General features: G+C 47.2%; 1 non-coding gene across 1 annotated transcript; it reads right to left on the reverse strand.

Annotated features, from left to right (window-relative positions):
* Positions 1–8028: 8028 nt before the first annotated feature.
* TRNAT-CGU (transfer RNA threonine (anticodon CGU)) lies at positions 8029–8101 on the reverse strand. Its single transcript has one exon. It is a non-coding gene; the product is annotated as a tRNA-Thr (tRNA).
* Between the last annotated feature and the right edge of the window lie 5769 nt (positions 8102–13870).

Consider the following 13870-nt stretch of genomic DNA (forward strand, 5'->3'; position numbering starts at 1 on the left):
ACCTGTAAAAGAGTCGGGCACGTTGAGAGTTACTTGCAGTAAGGAACGATCGCTAAAACCATTAACAGACACAATTTGATCAACTGTCTCAGGAGCTGTTGTGAGGATTAAATCTAAGAAATTATTACCCCGTGTAGGCTGCGTAATAACCTGAAACAGATTAAAATATAAGGTTAAATAAATAAATTCTGTCAAATTATTACAGGATGAAGATAAGTTAACCCAATCGATCAGAGGAAAATTGAAGTCTCCTAGCAAATGGATGACATCAAACGGGTGAAGCCTCGTCACTGATTCTATGTTGCCGCGCAAGTCATTAATAAATGAATTAGTAGAATTTGGAGGTCGGTAACACACACCTATAAGTATTCACGAGGATGAGGACATGCATGTAACACAGATAATTTCTAGGTTAGAGTATGAGTTAATTACATAAGACGGAAGTGTTTCTCTTATTCTTAGAAGGACGCCGCCGCCTCTTTTATCTTTTCGGTCATATCTGTGAATGTTGTAGTCGCGAACACGTTCAAATATTTCTTTATCAGATATATCCGGCTGCAACCATGTTTCAGTTAGTGCTATTATGTCAGATTTGCTGTCTTCAAGGAAAGAAGAAAGTTGGTCGCGTCTACGCACAAGGTCAAAAATAACGTACAGCGCGAAGGACAAGGACTGCGAGAGACGACATACACAGCGCTGTGTATGTCTTCTCTCGCAGTCCTTGTCCTTCGCGCTGTACGTTATTTTTGATCATGAATTACCAACTAGCCCAAGCAACCACCCTAGTACGCACAAGGCTTCGAATGTTAGTGTACGATAATGATATCGAAAGAAAGGCATGAAAGGAGTTACACCAATTATGGCTTTTTGGACACGTGCTACCCCTGAGCTATCTACTGGAAGGAATAACAGAGTTAGTAGCGATATCAAATATGTCTGTCTTGTTGTCTGTGTGCAGCCTGTCAACTGTTAGTTTTGCATTGTTTTTTCGGTGTCTTCGCGAATGTAATGAGCTGTATTCTCGCCTGCCGTGTAGCCGGGGAGAAATCTTCAGTGATAGCGAGTGACGATCCTTTGAGTTTGCTTGCTGACATCAGAACGTTTTCTTTGTTCTTAAAGAAGGTTAATTTTGCTATTATTGGCCTGCTTTTATTGTCACTGTACCTGCCTAGTCTATGAACGCGTTCAAACTGGTTATTTGTCACAGTAACTTTAAGCTTCTCTGAGCAGAACTTCAGTATTTTTTGTTCGGATGCAACCCAATCTTCGTTAGGGGCGTCTTCAATTCCCCCCCCCCCCCAAAAAAAACAGAAGAATAGAGCTTCGCATCCGATTTTCAGCACTATCACACCTAGATGAAATGTTAGACAACTGGTCAGTAACACTGCGCAAGTTAGTTGTAGTTGTGACAGCATCGAATGTTTGCAGTTCGGATATGTTGCATGTTTCCAAAGCTGCAATTCTGTCATTTAGGAGCTTAATTTCATTCTCGGCTGCTCAATTCAATTCAATTTTCCTTTGATAGTATCGATTCGGCAAGTAAATTAGCCTGCCCCTCCTCAAGTTTAGACATTTCTGGCGCACCACGACAGTGACGTCACTGTCATGTCATTTTAATATATATGTCAGTGGATATATATATAAGTGTTGTGCTCGTTGAAGGAGCTATATAAAGAGAGCAGCACATTGTTTTAAGGGAATCCAAACATGGTGAGATTGACCAAATTGTTTTTCCTAAATTGATACAACAAATTAGTTGGCTGCCTATGAGTAGCATTACTATTTAACGATTGAAACAATAGTGCACAGGTAGGAGTTTTCGAACAGTGAAATTTCTGAATTGAATCGAAGACGAATATTGGAGAAAAACGGCCTTCGAATATCCGATATAATACAGAATATTTTCGCATTTTCAAAAAAAAAGTGACATTTTAAGTTTGTGTGGAGTCCGCTTGGTAAAAAGAAGAAAAAAAATTGAAGAAGAAAAAACCTATTTACACAATTTTTTATGCACGCATGTAATGCCGTTCATAACTGGACGTACGGTAGTCTCATGACCTTGCAAATGACAAACAATTGCTTTCAGTTATTTGACGCACAATCGCATTACAGTAATGCAACAAGAGACCAGATGCACGTAGAATATTGCGTTCGTTGCACCCCGAATAGCGATATGTATGTGTGTCTCGTCCGCTGTGACAAGAAGTCTTCCCTTTGGAAAAGAGCAGTACGTCGAAACGGTACGAAAACAAAAACGAAAAACGACAAAAAAGAACGGTATTTTTGACCGGAACGAAACGTAACCGAAACATGATTTATTATTTTGGTTTGGAGTGAAACCGAAGTATTTGCTATCGGTTTTAGGTTCAAGGAGAAAGTCTGCAATCCGAAACAACCGACGTCAGGCAATGTCAGCAATAGCGCGTATCTCGGGGGTCCGATCAGCGCGTATCTAATGGCAGGGATAATGGCAGCTGCGAGCCTCCTGATTTATGAATTAAACAGGTGATGAAAACTGGGAGAATTATTCAGCTTCGTTGTTCCGTCCTTCCTAAAGCAATGTAGCTGCATGTGTTAAGACCAGTATGCTAAAAATCATATCGATAGGAAGAGACGCCTGCACGTAGCTCAAGACGTTTAGAAATAAACAAAAATAAAAATGAAGTATCACTTAGTAGTCCATGCTCAAGTCTCCTATCGAAACGGCTTTTATATAGCGCGAAGCATTTATTTCCTACCCCCACCCATTTTATTATTGTGATAGAAATTATATGGATCACAACCAGGCGCACTTCCGCCGTCGGCGTCGCCGCGCGCTGTATGGCATATGTGCGAGTGAAAGAGTGCGAGGGTAAGCCGACGATCGCAGCTCAATCTCGCGCGCGCAAAGAGGAAAGCGGGGAGGTCGCACGCCGTCTTCCTCTATCGCATGCAGGGCCCCGGGTGGGAGGGAGGGAAGTGGGCGGGGAGGAGGGCGTTCTACTCCGGTGCCGGTTACGTATGGCGCGGCGGCGCGGTGCCTATCTTGAAAGCGATCTGCGATGGGAGCAGAGTGCGCTGAGTGCTGATAGCTTGTGCGCTGTGTTCTCGCCGCTTAGTTCGCGTTGAAGCGAGAGGCAGCAGGAAGGTCAATTCACTCGCTGCTGCTGCCGCGCTTCCTCACTCCAGTGTTTTGACAGCGAGTGAGCGCGGTCATCGAGTGAGATGTGTTCATGTTTGCTTGTGCGCGCGTAACACCGTGCTTGTTAATTTAGTTAGTAAGCGAATGTCTACAAGTTTACACGGCCGATAAAACTACTATCATTACTCGGTACAGCTGTCTACTAATTTGCTATTGCAATGGATACTTCGCCTTTCGCGCGAAACTGCGACTTTTTAATCCGGCCATCTATCCTCGAAGCTGCACGAGCATAAAAAAATTTAACACACACACACACACAAATATATATATATATATATATATATATATATATATATATATATATATATATATATATATATATATATATATATATATATATATATACATATATATAAGAGGCACCGCACTCGCGCGGACGGGGAGAGGGCTAATAAGTAGTTCCTGGGGTAGACCACAGCGAGCAGACATGCAGATACTTCGTTCTCAACAGTGTTGTAGCGTTACCTTCTAGTTCACGCAATAGTTTTAACGGGTCATATTAAAGGTAGCATCGCAAAACATGAAATCGCTTCCTTAGTGATGTAAATAATAGCTCAGGCATAATGAATACACACGGCTCAGCCCACTGTTGTAATTAATCACACGTACGCAAGAGATACACATTTGAAATTGGGAAGATATATGTGCCGTACTTTAGCGTACACCCTCCTCTACTCGCTGTCATAGGCAGTGAATCCTCTACGGAGCATCACAATTGCCATAAACGTCGTAGCTTCAAGTTACAATAAACATTAACTTATGAATCGTGCCATTATGCACCGGAACGCTGAAATATCTCATCGCATTATCAAAGACAGTCATCATACGTGACCTCTACAACAACTTTCTTTCGCGTTTTGTTTCATTGCAGTGATTATGGATGCGTCCTTTGTTTCATCGTTTAGTTAAATTGTCGTGTACCACGTGAGCGATTTCTTAAACCACGACATCAGACTCCATTCATTCCGTTGTCGCTCCGCAGGCCAAACTTCATTAGTGTGGCCCACCGTACTATTACGGATGACGTTGTACAAACGACTGACGTACATGCACATGTCGTGACATCTGGCGAGAGCTATACGTGATTCTTTAAAACCACTTTGACCGCCTCCGCGTTGCCATTCTCGGGTAGAATCTGCGGCCCTCCGCCTTTCTACAGGCGGGTAGCGTGCACTGCCTGTTCCGTTGGCTAGGGATGAAAAAGAGACGAGCGGGCGGAAAACACGAGAGGCCTTGTTTGCTGTGCGACGGTTCTCCAAAAGAGCGGCACTGCCTGAACGCCGGGCTTAATAGTTTCCGCCATGTGCAGATTTCAGCAAACGTGACGTGCGGGGTGCCATTGAGCGGCCCTCAAAGCACGCGTGTCCTAAAGCGTGGAAGGAGGGCGGGAGACGGGGAGCTGTTTCGTGACTGAGAATGGGCGTGCAACCATTTGCTGCGCGCCCAAAGAGACTTTGATTTGCCTGTCTAACCGGCGGCACTGTTGCAAGGAGCTCCTTGTTCGGGCCGCCAGTGTGTGCGTGTGTGCCCGCTGGGAGGAGTGAAGAGGAACGCAGTGCTCGAAAAGGTGCCTGATGCTCTTGCAGCACGCGAGCGGTCGGGCATGTTTATTGAATCTCGGGAGCTTCCGTGCGAGCAAACAAACAAGCCGCCGCTTCCTCTGCGAGTCTCGGAAAGAGAGCGGTGCCAAGGTCCGCGCGACACGTCCGGGCCTGCTATTAGGGCGGCCGGCCCAGGCGCTGAAACGCACACTTCTCCGGTGGCGCTCCATCGTTAGGGACGCGCACGGCGAGCGTGATGGGCTCGCGGCACACCACTTGACGTGACAGCGCGTCGACGTCCGCGGTCGTCTCGCCAGGATGTGTCGCCCCGCGCGCGCCGGTATTGGTCTGGCCCCTGGGCGGATCCTGCCTTTTCATTGGCTACGTGCGGCCGAAAGGGGCAGAACGTGCATGTGCGACCATGCATGGTGCGCTGCATGCCGCCATGGAAAAGCACTCGACGTCGATGCCGTGCGCGCCGCTGCGATGGGCAGCCATACCGGCGTAGCGCTGCGAGGGGCACGCGCCCCTATGCATGTCACGGAGCTGCTTAGGTGGGCTCGGACGGCATTTTTCTGTTTCTTGCTGCTCAACAAAGAGAAATAACGCTGAAGAACTGTGCGTTATCATTTTTTGTACAAGGTTCTCAAACTGTGTTACGGTCGGAAACGAACGTTTATGTTATCTGTATCTTCTAAACCCTACAGTGACGATTCATGATTGACGATACACGCGGTTTCGCGTCCAAAGATACACAGAGGCTATGAGGGACGCCATAGTAGAGAGCTCCGTATTCGTAATTTCGGTCAGCTGTCCTGAAAGGTACGCGATCGTTTTCGCATTCAGCTCCCATGGGAATGCAGCCACCGCGGTTGGTACTACGGGCTATGGGCGTGACGGGCTGTCCGTCCAGGCGGTGCTGCGGAGATGTCGGTCAGAAGAGCCCTCCATGCCGCGCTTATCAGCTTCGGGTATAGTACAAAACGCAAAGCCTAGGTTGCTGGTGAAACGAAAGGCGCCGCAGTATATCTGCTCGTCTGAGCGGGAATTTTGGAGAATTTCGTGCATGTCAGACTTTGTAGCATTCCTTCCGTCCCCAAGGAAGCAAAGCACTGTGCCAAATGCGTGCCCTGCACACGAGAAGTCGCAGACGCAGCTTCGCTGCGCTGCCGCTTTCGACTGTTTACCGCTCAGATCACGCGATGGCAAGCTGCGACGGCAAACTGCGGCAATATATGTGTCTATTCGCTTAACATGCATCAACACAGAATCGTGATTCCTGATCAATGAAGTAATCAACTAAATAAACTAATATAAGAATTAATAAGCTGCTGGCGTTAGCACTGTGACTGAGCGCAATCGAACGGTTCTAGTACGTGTTGACCCTGATGACTGCTGGCCACGTACATGCTTATGCCGCAAAAGCACATTTACAGACATGGCCATCGGTAAATACTGCGACTGAGTGCCAGTATAGCCTTAGTGCTCATGCCCGGTAATTTTGCTTACGGGGAAAGACGATGCAGTAGCAATAGTTTTGCTTGTTGTCATTAATTTGTTTAAAGCAACATATGATGTGACAATGGATGTTTAAACACAATTTTTTATGTACAGGCCCATAACTTCATGCTGTAACGGACTGTCTGTACCACGTCAGTCGATCGATTTTATTTCGCTTGTCCTCTCAGCAACGTGTTTTGAAACAGTTTCAATCGCTATATGAACTTTCGCTTAGTTACGTGAGCCGCTTCATATCACACATTCCTTTAAGTCCAGTAAATTATGTGCCTGGCAGTTTTCTAATTAAATAGAATTTTAAAACAAAGAGAAAAAAAACACTCGCAATTTTAGACTCTACAGCATTTTTGCTCCAGGTTTTTGCATAGTTAAGCGAAGAACGGTGCATACTCTCGACGGGACGATCCACAGGCTACTCTCAGCGAACGCAGGTGCCTTGTTCGGTCTGAACACCACAATAAAACAAGCAACGAAGCCCGAACACACAAACAAACTAAGCGGGACCGGTTGTATACCTGCAGCCCGGCGACAGAGTAACTCAATGCGAAGAGCTGCGACATGTGTTATATACCCCGCAATTTCGTCGCTCGCCTCCAAATCGCAGCAAGGTGGGTTCAAAACTCTAGCGTGTCAGGCCCATGACCCTCATCACAATTCACCGCGCAACAATAACTACGATGGCGACGCTTGGGGGACCGCGCGCTGCTCGTTGTAGTCGATGGGAGAGAGAGAGCGCCCGCTCTTTGTAGCGTGTGCTACAGGTGCTAGCGCACTATGCGTCGTACGAACGCATCAGGAACTTTTCGGGTGCGAGAATTAAGCACAGTACTCAAAACACTAGCGAGACCCGTGTTGCTCTACGGGGCAGCGTCTTTTCTGTACTACCCAGCCAACTTCGTGGCCCGCCACCAGGTCCCGCCACAGTGCGTACAAACTCTAGCTCGTCAGCCCCACAGCCAAATTTCTGCTTTCACGCCAAACGACATAAAATGAGCTGTGTAGTTTCTGACGGTGTCGACACATCATTAGTGTATTTGATTTGAGCAACCGTTGTTTTCTTTCTTTCTCTCTCCTTTTTTTTTTTGCATCTAACGGCCTCACCTGCGTGTTCTGCAAAAAAAAAAAGAAAAAAAGAAAAAAAAATGCCGTGGCGATTCAGCGGTAAATGCGAGAGAAATGCGTTAGCATTACGTCGCACACCTTTGAGGTCCCGGATCCATGATTTAAACCGTGTTCACCACATTGCAAAGTGTTCTTCAGAAGCTCACTAGACACACGTCCTTCTTCTTCGAGGAGCGAAGTGCGACCGTCAGTCGCACTTCGCTCCTATATATATATATATATAAACGAAAGGGCACACTTACGAAAATTGCATGTTTAATGGTTGAATGTGCAATTCAACATGCAATTTTTTGTCTTATGTTTGCCCCTTCGTTTCTTCATCAACCTATGCGCCGGACCTACAGAACTTTTCCTTGGATTATATATATATATATATAAATAAATATATATATATATATATATATATATATATATATATATATATATATATATATATATATATATATATATAATCCAAGGAAAAGTTCTGTAGGTCCACACACATATATATATATATATATATATATATATATATATATATATATATATATATATATATATATAGCCTAATCATAAGAAGCCAACAAACAATGAGACCAAGGAAAGCATAGGTGAAATCATCGGTGGTATTTAATTGAATAAAGAAATGATAAATAAACGGAAATTAAAGCGGATGAAAATACAATTGGCCGCAGGTGGGATACAAACCCACGTCTTCGCATTACGCGTGCGATGCTCTTACCAATTGAGCTACCGCGGCGCCGTTTCCCTATCCACTTTCTGGAGTATATTGTTTGTCTGCTAGAACTAACCTTGGAAGTGTTAGCCAGTGCCACCACTCACGTCCTTGGCGGGGGATATGGAACATCCTAACTGCCGCAGAGAGGTTGGCACGGTTCGAGGACGTTAAGCAAACCATCTACGCTGACGATATCACCATCTGCTGCTCCAGCGGCTGCTGCTCCAGGGTCGGTCGAGGGTGCTCCCCCGAACCACAGTGAGTCTGCTCACGAGGCTGCGCGCGAGCTCACCGACCGCGCGTCCTCTGTAAGGAGCGCCGACTCTCCTCCTCCCTATACGGCCACAGGAACGCTCCTGCTACTCACGACGACGTTACGAAATTCTTCTACATGTCTGGAAGGGTCCTTCCACCCCCTCACTCCAAGTTGAATAAGGCGCAAGCCGTTTCTCGTAGACTCTTACAGACCGGCACATATCCGTGCCTGGCCGTTCTACACGAAGTTTACCCCGACGTATATCGCGACGACGCCTGCCCGTCCTGCGGGCAGACCTCCACTCTATAGCACATATGCTCTGGGAGTGCGGGCCGACATACCCCAAGTTCAGCAAGGAGGAGTGGGACTCGCTTCTGCGTAGCCCTGCTCTAGACAAGCAAATCCTGGCTGTCCGGCGTGCCCGCGCCCGGCCCGGTGGGATAGACCTGCCGGTCCCGATGTGGGACTAGCCGGGTGCGCTACGAGTTCGCGTCCTCGCCGGACCTCCAATTAAGTTCCCTCACTCACTCACTCACTCAGGCGTCACACGTCTACGTGCGTGCGAAGGCGTGGGTTCGTATCCCACCTGCGGCCACTTATGTTTTTATCCACTTTAAGTTTCATTTATTTATAATTTCATAAATTCAAATCAAAACCATGGATATATTCCCCTTTGCTAGCTGTCCTTGTCATTGTTTGATGGCTACTTATGACTAACCAAATCGGGCCCCTCGGTTTCGTTTCTTCACGTATTATATATATATATATATATATATATACCGGACAGTAGATGGAGTTTCTTTTTTCGCTATGGGCTTCGTCGAGAACGTAGTTTACTGTCATGTGCGCAAATATCCTCTTTGACTGCAATTGATTTGTTTTACAACCTAAATTTCAATGCAGAAAATATATGACGACAGTTTTCGGATATGGTTGCTCAGTTTTGTTGATACTGATGCAGCAACACTGATGTCTATGGGTAATTTTTTATACGCAATTTAGTACTTAGTATGGTTTTGGTAAAGGGTCGAATGATATCACTCAGTGGTCTAATTAAGCTAATTATTGCTACCCACGAACTTTTTATGACAAATTAACTCAAGAGGCCGTTAGAAGCCAGCTCATGAGAAGAAAAGAAATATCAATGTATTTCATCATTCCCACGCTGGATGAAACACGTACCGTGGAAGGGGATACCGCGCCGACATTAGCGCAAGATTTTCATCTATGTAGTATAATATCTGCATGAAATTCAACGACCCTCTATGCCGTGCATTCTTCCGACGGGGGCGAGGAATTTAACTGGCAGCTTAGAGGGTTGAATTGTGGCGGCGTGACATGAAACAAAGAAAAACTGGAAGAGTAGAACTTAGGGAAACACGTTGCGCACTTACGAAGCGTGGAGAATTGGTGCAGCGAAGCGCGGGATCGGCAAACGAACGCATGCCGACACTCAGATGAATGTCGTCACAGAAGCATACCAGCTTATTAATTAAAATTAAATTATGGGGTATTACGTGCCAAAACCACGATCTCATTACGAGGCACGCTGTATAGCGGAGGGCTCCGGAAGTTTGGACCACCTGGGGTTTTTTAACTTGCACATAAATCTAAGTGCACGGGCGTTTTCACATTTCGCCTCCATCGAAATGCGGCCACCGTGGCCGGGATTCGATCCCGCGACCTCGTGCTTAGCAGTCCAACACCATAGCGACTGTGCATAGTCCGTGCAATGTGCATGCCAGCACATTGCACGGACTGTTTCATGTTCCTTATGTTTAGTCACTGCACGCGCTGTTTCGAGGCGCACGGCGGCAGGGACCGCGTCTGAAAGGCGGTGCAGGTTCCCACTCGACAGCTCGTTAGGCAAGGAGGTACACGCCGGGGATGCAACATGGCGAGTCCATGTGCCGACAAGTGAACACTAAACTTATGCACGCACGTAGGCAAGCAAGCGTCTTGCCAGAGGCATAGGTTGTGTGCAGTACTTCGGTGGCGAGCTTAAAGCAGCTGTGCCTACCATACAGCTGCTTACCATACCACTCAGCAGAAGTCACAGGTTCTTGGGAGTCATAATTGACAGAGACCTATCTTGGACTCCGCACGTGAATTACGTGAAAAATCGGCTGACTGCTATCTGTCACCTGTTCAGGTTCCTTGCAGGAAAAAGTTGGGGAGTATCTATACACGCTATGTTACAGCTGTACATGGCGTTGTTCGTTGGTTACCTGCGATACAGCCTGCCTGTAATATCCAACACCTGCAAGACTAACCTGCATACGATTCAGAGTAGTCAAGCCCAAGCCCTAAAGATATGCCTTGGCTTACCACGCAGTGCATTAACGGCTGAAACCATTGCCCTTGCGTAGTATTACCCAATCACGACGCACATTACCGTTGAGACAATGCGTATGCATCTCAGGCATTATGCTAGGACCCCTTCCCACCACTTGGCGAGCTTCACTGCTGCAAGGCCCTCCTCGACATTTAGCGGTATTGTCAGTGCACATCGTGCGTCGTTTACTTCAGGGTACGCACCTGCGGCCAAGCCAGCGTTTCCTCCATGGTGTTTGAGCCGTCCACAAGTACATATAATGATTCCAGGACTACAGAAGAAGACAGAGATACCGGCCCCTGCTCTAAAACAGCTGAGCTTACTTCTTTTGCATGAGAAGTACAGCAACCACGTATCGACTACGTCGTGCAGTTCTGGTGGTGTCGTGGTTATACCAACGCGAGGAATGACACTGCGGTTGAAGACATCGCATGTCACGACCTCAACGGCGGCAGAACTAACAGCCCTGCGTCGAGCACTGGAATTCATTGATTCTGAAAGACCTACAAAATGGGCTGTGTTCTGTGATTCAAAACCGGCATTATAGTGCACGCAGTCAGTCCTCCGACACGGATGCCGTGACCAATTGACATACGAAGTCGCGAAACTTTACCATCACGTCCAACAAAAAGGTCACGAGGTCGTTTTTCAATGGGTACCTGGCCATTGTGGAATCAGTGGCAATGATTCCGCCGATAAAGCTGCTCGCACAGCACATCAATAAGAGCACAGCGTCCCAATTCCGCTTTCGAGGACAGACGCCGCAAAGCAACTTCGACACCTGGCACGTAGTCTCACACTGACCGAGTGGAACTCGCCAAACTTGCGACTTACGCGACTGCATCGACTAAACCCTTCCCTGCAACTCCGACCTCCAATCAGACTTCCTCGTCGTGAAGCTACGCTTCTCTGTCGCCTTTGGTTAGGAGTTGCCTTCACAAAGGCATACTCTACATTAATTGGGATGACTGACAGTGCAGCATGCGACGTCTGTGGCGCCGAAGAAAACATCGACCACCTGCTGTGCCACTGTCCACGATACACCCCAGAGAGACAAGAACTTGCCAAAGCTTTCCAAAAACTGGACAATCGACCGCTTTCTGTGCAGGTGCTGCTGGAACACCGCCCCCATCGCCCGTCGGCCCATGAAGCGGTGAAGGCGCTTTTGTACTTCTTAAGGACGACGGGCTTGTGCGACCATCTGTGACTATTAATGCAATTTCTGTAGGGCCACACACGTCAGCGAATTCACCGCAATTTCCTTCTTTCCTTCCCTCCTCTCTCTCTCTTCCTGTTATCTTTATTTCTCCTTTCCAATTCCCCCGGTGTAGGGTAGCCAACCGGACGTTATTCTGGTTAACCTCCCTGCCTTCTACATGAGCATCGGCCAGAAACACGACGTTAGTTCCAGATGCTTCGCAAGCACGCATCTCAAAAACTTCTTCCGCGCTGTGAAGTAAGGTGCAAATCCTGATGAATAAGCTCACTCAAGGAAAACTATTCTGCCTCTTTCTTCCGCACGTTCAAAACTAGTAAAATCAGATTTTGCAAAAGCATGTACGGGAGCTGCTATCACGCATTCGGGAAGCATTCAGGGAAGACAAGCTATTCTGCGCATACTGACTGGACCATGCTGGCTATCCGACCTAGCTCCCTGGAAAGCGTTACGGTAGCTTTAGTGTACGAAATAACAAATGGTGAGCGGCAAAAGCAACAATTCCAGCCTTCAAAATTAAAGATTGCGGTTATCCCATACGTACACCGTGCCTTACAGAGAGAATTACAGCGCACTGGCAAGTTTAGTGGACTATACAGGCGATGAAGTCAAGAATAAAGTAAGAAGACGGCCTTGTCTCAAGAATAAAGCTAAAAAGAAAAGAAAATGTGCACGTTCTTCGTTTTCTTTATTCCCGCGCGCGTATTGAGTTATCATATTCCGCTCACTGTAATTGCTTCACTGCTACCTCTGGAAGACGTGCAAATGACCTCATGTGTTAAGATTGTAAAATAAAAGAAAATGACACGAACAGCTCACACACGGCAATATGTGAATGTTTTAGTATATCTTCATACGCGGAGACGAACGCGTCAGCTCCCCGTCCTTTATAGTGTTGTCGAAATATAACAGTTATATGTCGCGCTGATCCTTTTCTTTTTTACTTTTTGTGTTCCTTTTTACGTGTCCTTATATTTCGCTTCAGGAAATAACGCATTTGGTATTATACGGGGACAGCATTGTGTCCTGGCGGTTCTTTCAATGGCTTGTGTGGCGCTGCGTTTTCTTTGCACCAATATGTACACCCGGCCACAAAAGTTTACGGACCACATGATCTCAGAAAAGCCTGTTGCCGTAGCCAGTGAAACTGCGTACGACTATGCTGTTAGCATATTCTAGTCGAGGCCCGAAATGCAAACACTGGGCTGCGTTTTGAGGTTGCGCAGATATTCAGCTTTTTGTAATATTTCGTGGTCCGTAATATTTCCTGGCCGGTTGTACCAACCGCACCAAGTGAGCACCTTGCTAGTGTTTACTTGAACTGTCGCACTGTGTGCGCTTAAATCCGGTACGCTTTCAACTGCTAAGCCGATACTAAGCAAGGAAAGAACACACCCAGTAGCAGCACTATTCTCTATTGTACAGTTCATAGATGTAATGCCGAACGCCAGCCAGAGGCGTTAAAAAGAAAGAAAGAAAGAAAGAAAGAAAAAAAGAAAGATCACGCGCTCGAAGGCCAAACCGATTCGGCAGCACGCTACTCGCGAGCGCTGACTGCCGCCGATCGTGCTCGCGATCATGTGGGAAGGTGCGGGGCATTCGGGGAAACTTCAAGTGGCCCGATAAACTCCGGCGCCGCTGACTTGACTAGAATGGGGCGACAACAAAACGCCCCCTTCCGTATTCTTCGCTCGCCAAATATACCCTTTTCTTCCCCACCGGTCCCTCCCAGTCGAGAATGGGGAGGCGTCCCCCTGGCTTCCTGTAGTTTTTACGGATGTTGTTTTTTCAATGGTGTCTGCCGTCGCGCGCCCCCCTGCACACATTGCGCGCATTGTGCCCCAAACCCAGCGCATAAACACGGACCCCGCTGAGCGGAGGAGACTCGGTCTGGCCCTTCCGTCCACGCTCGTCGCGGTCGCTCCATTGTTGAACGGTGTTGACTCGCACGCGCTGCGCTTTTCCCGGTTTACCTTCGGCTTG

The sequence above is a fragment of the Dermacentor variabilis genome, chromosome 1, assembly GCF_050947875.1.
Source record: "Dermacentor variabilis isolate Ectoservices chromosome 1, ASM5094787v1, whole genome shotgun sequence".
NCBI lineage: Eukaryota > Metazoa > Arthropoda > Arachnida > Ixodida > Ixodidae > Dermacentor > Dermacentor variabilis.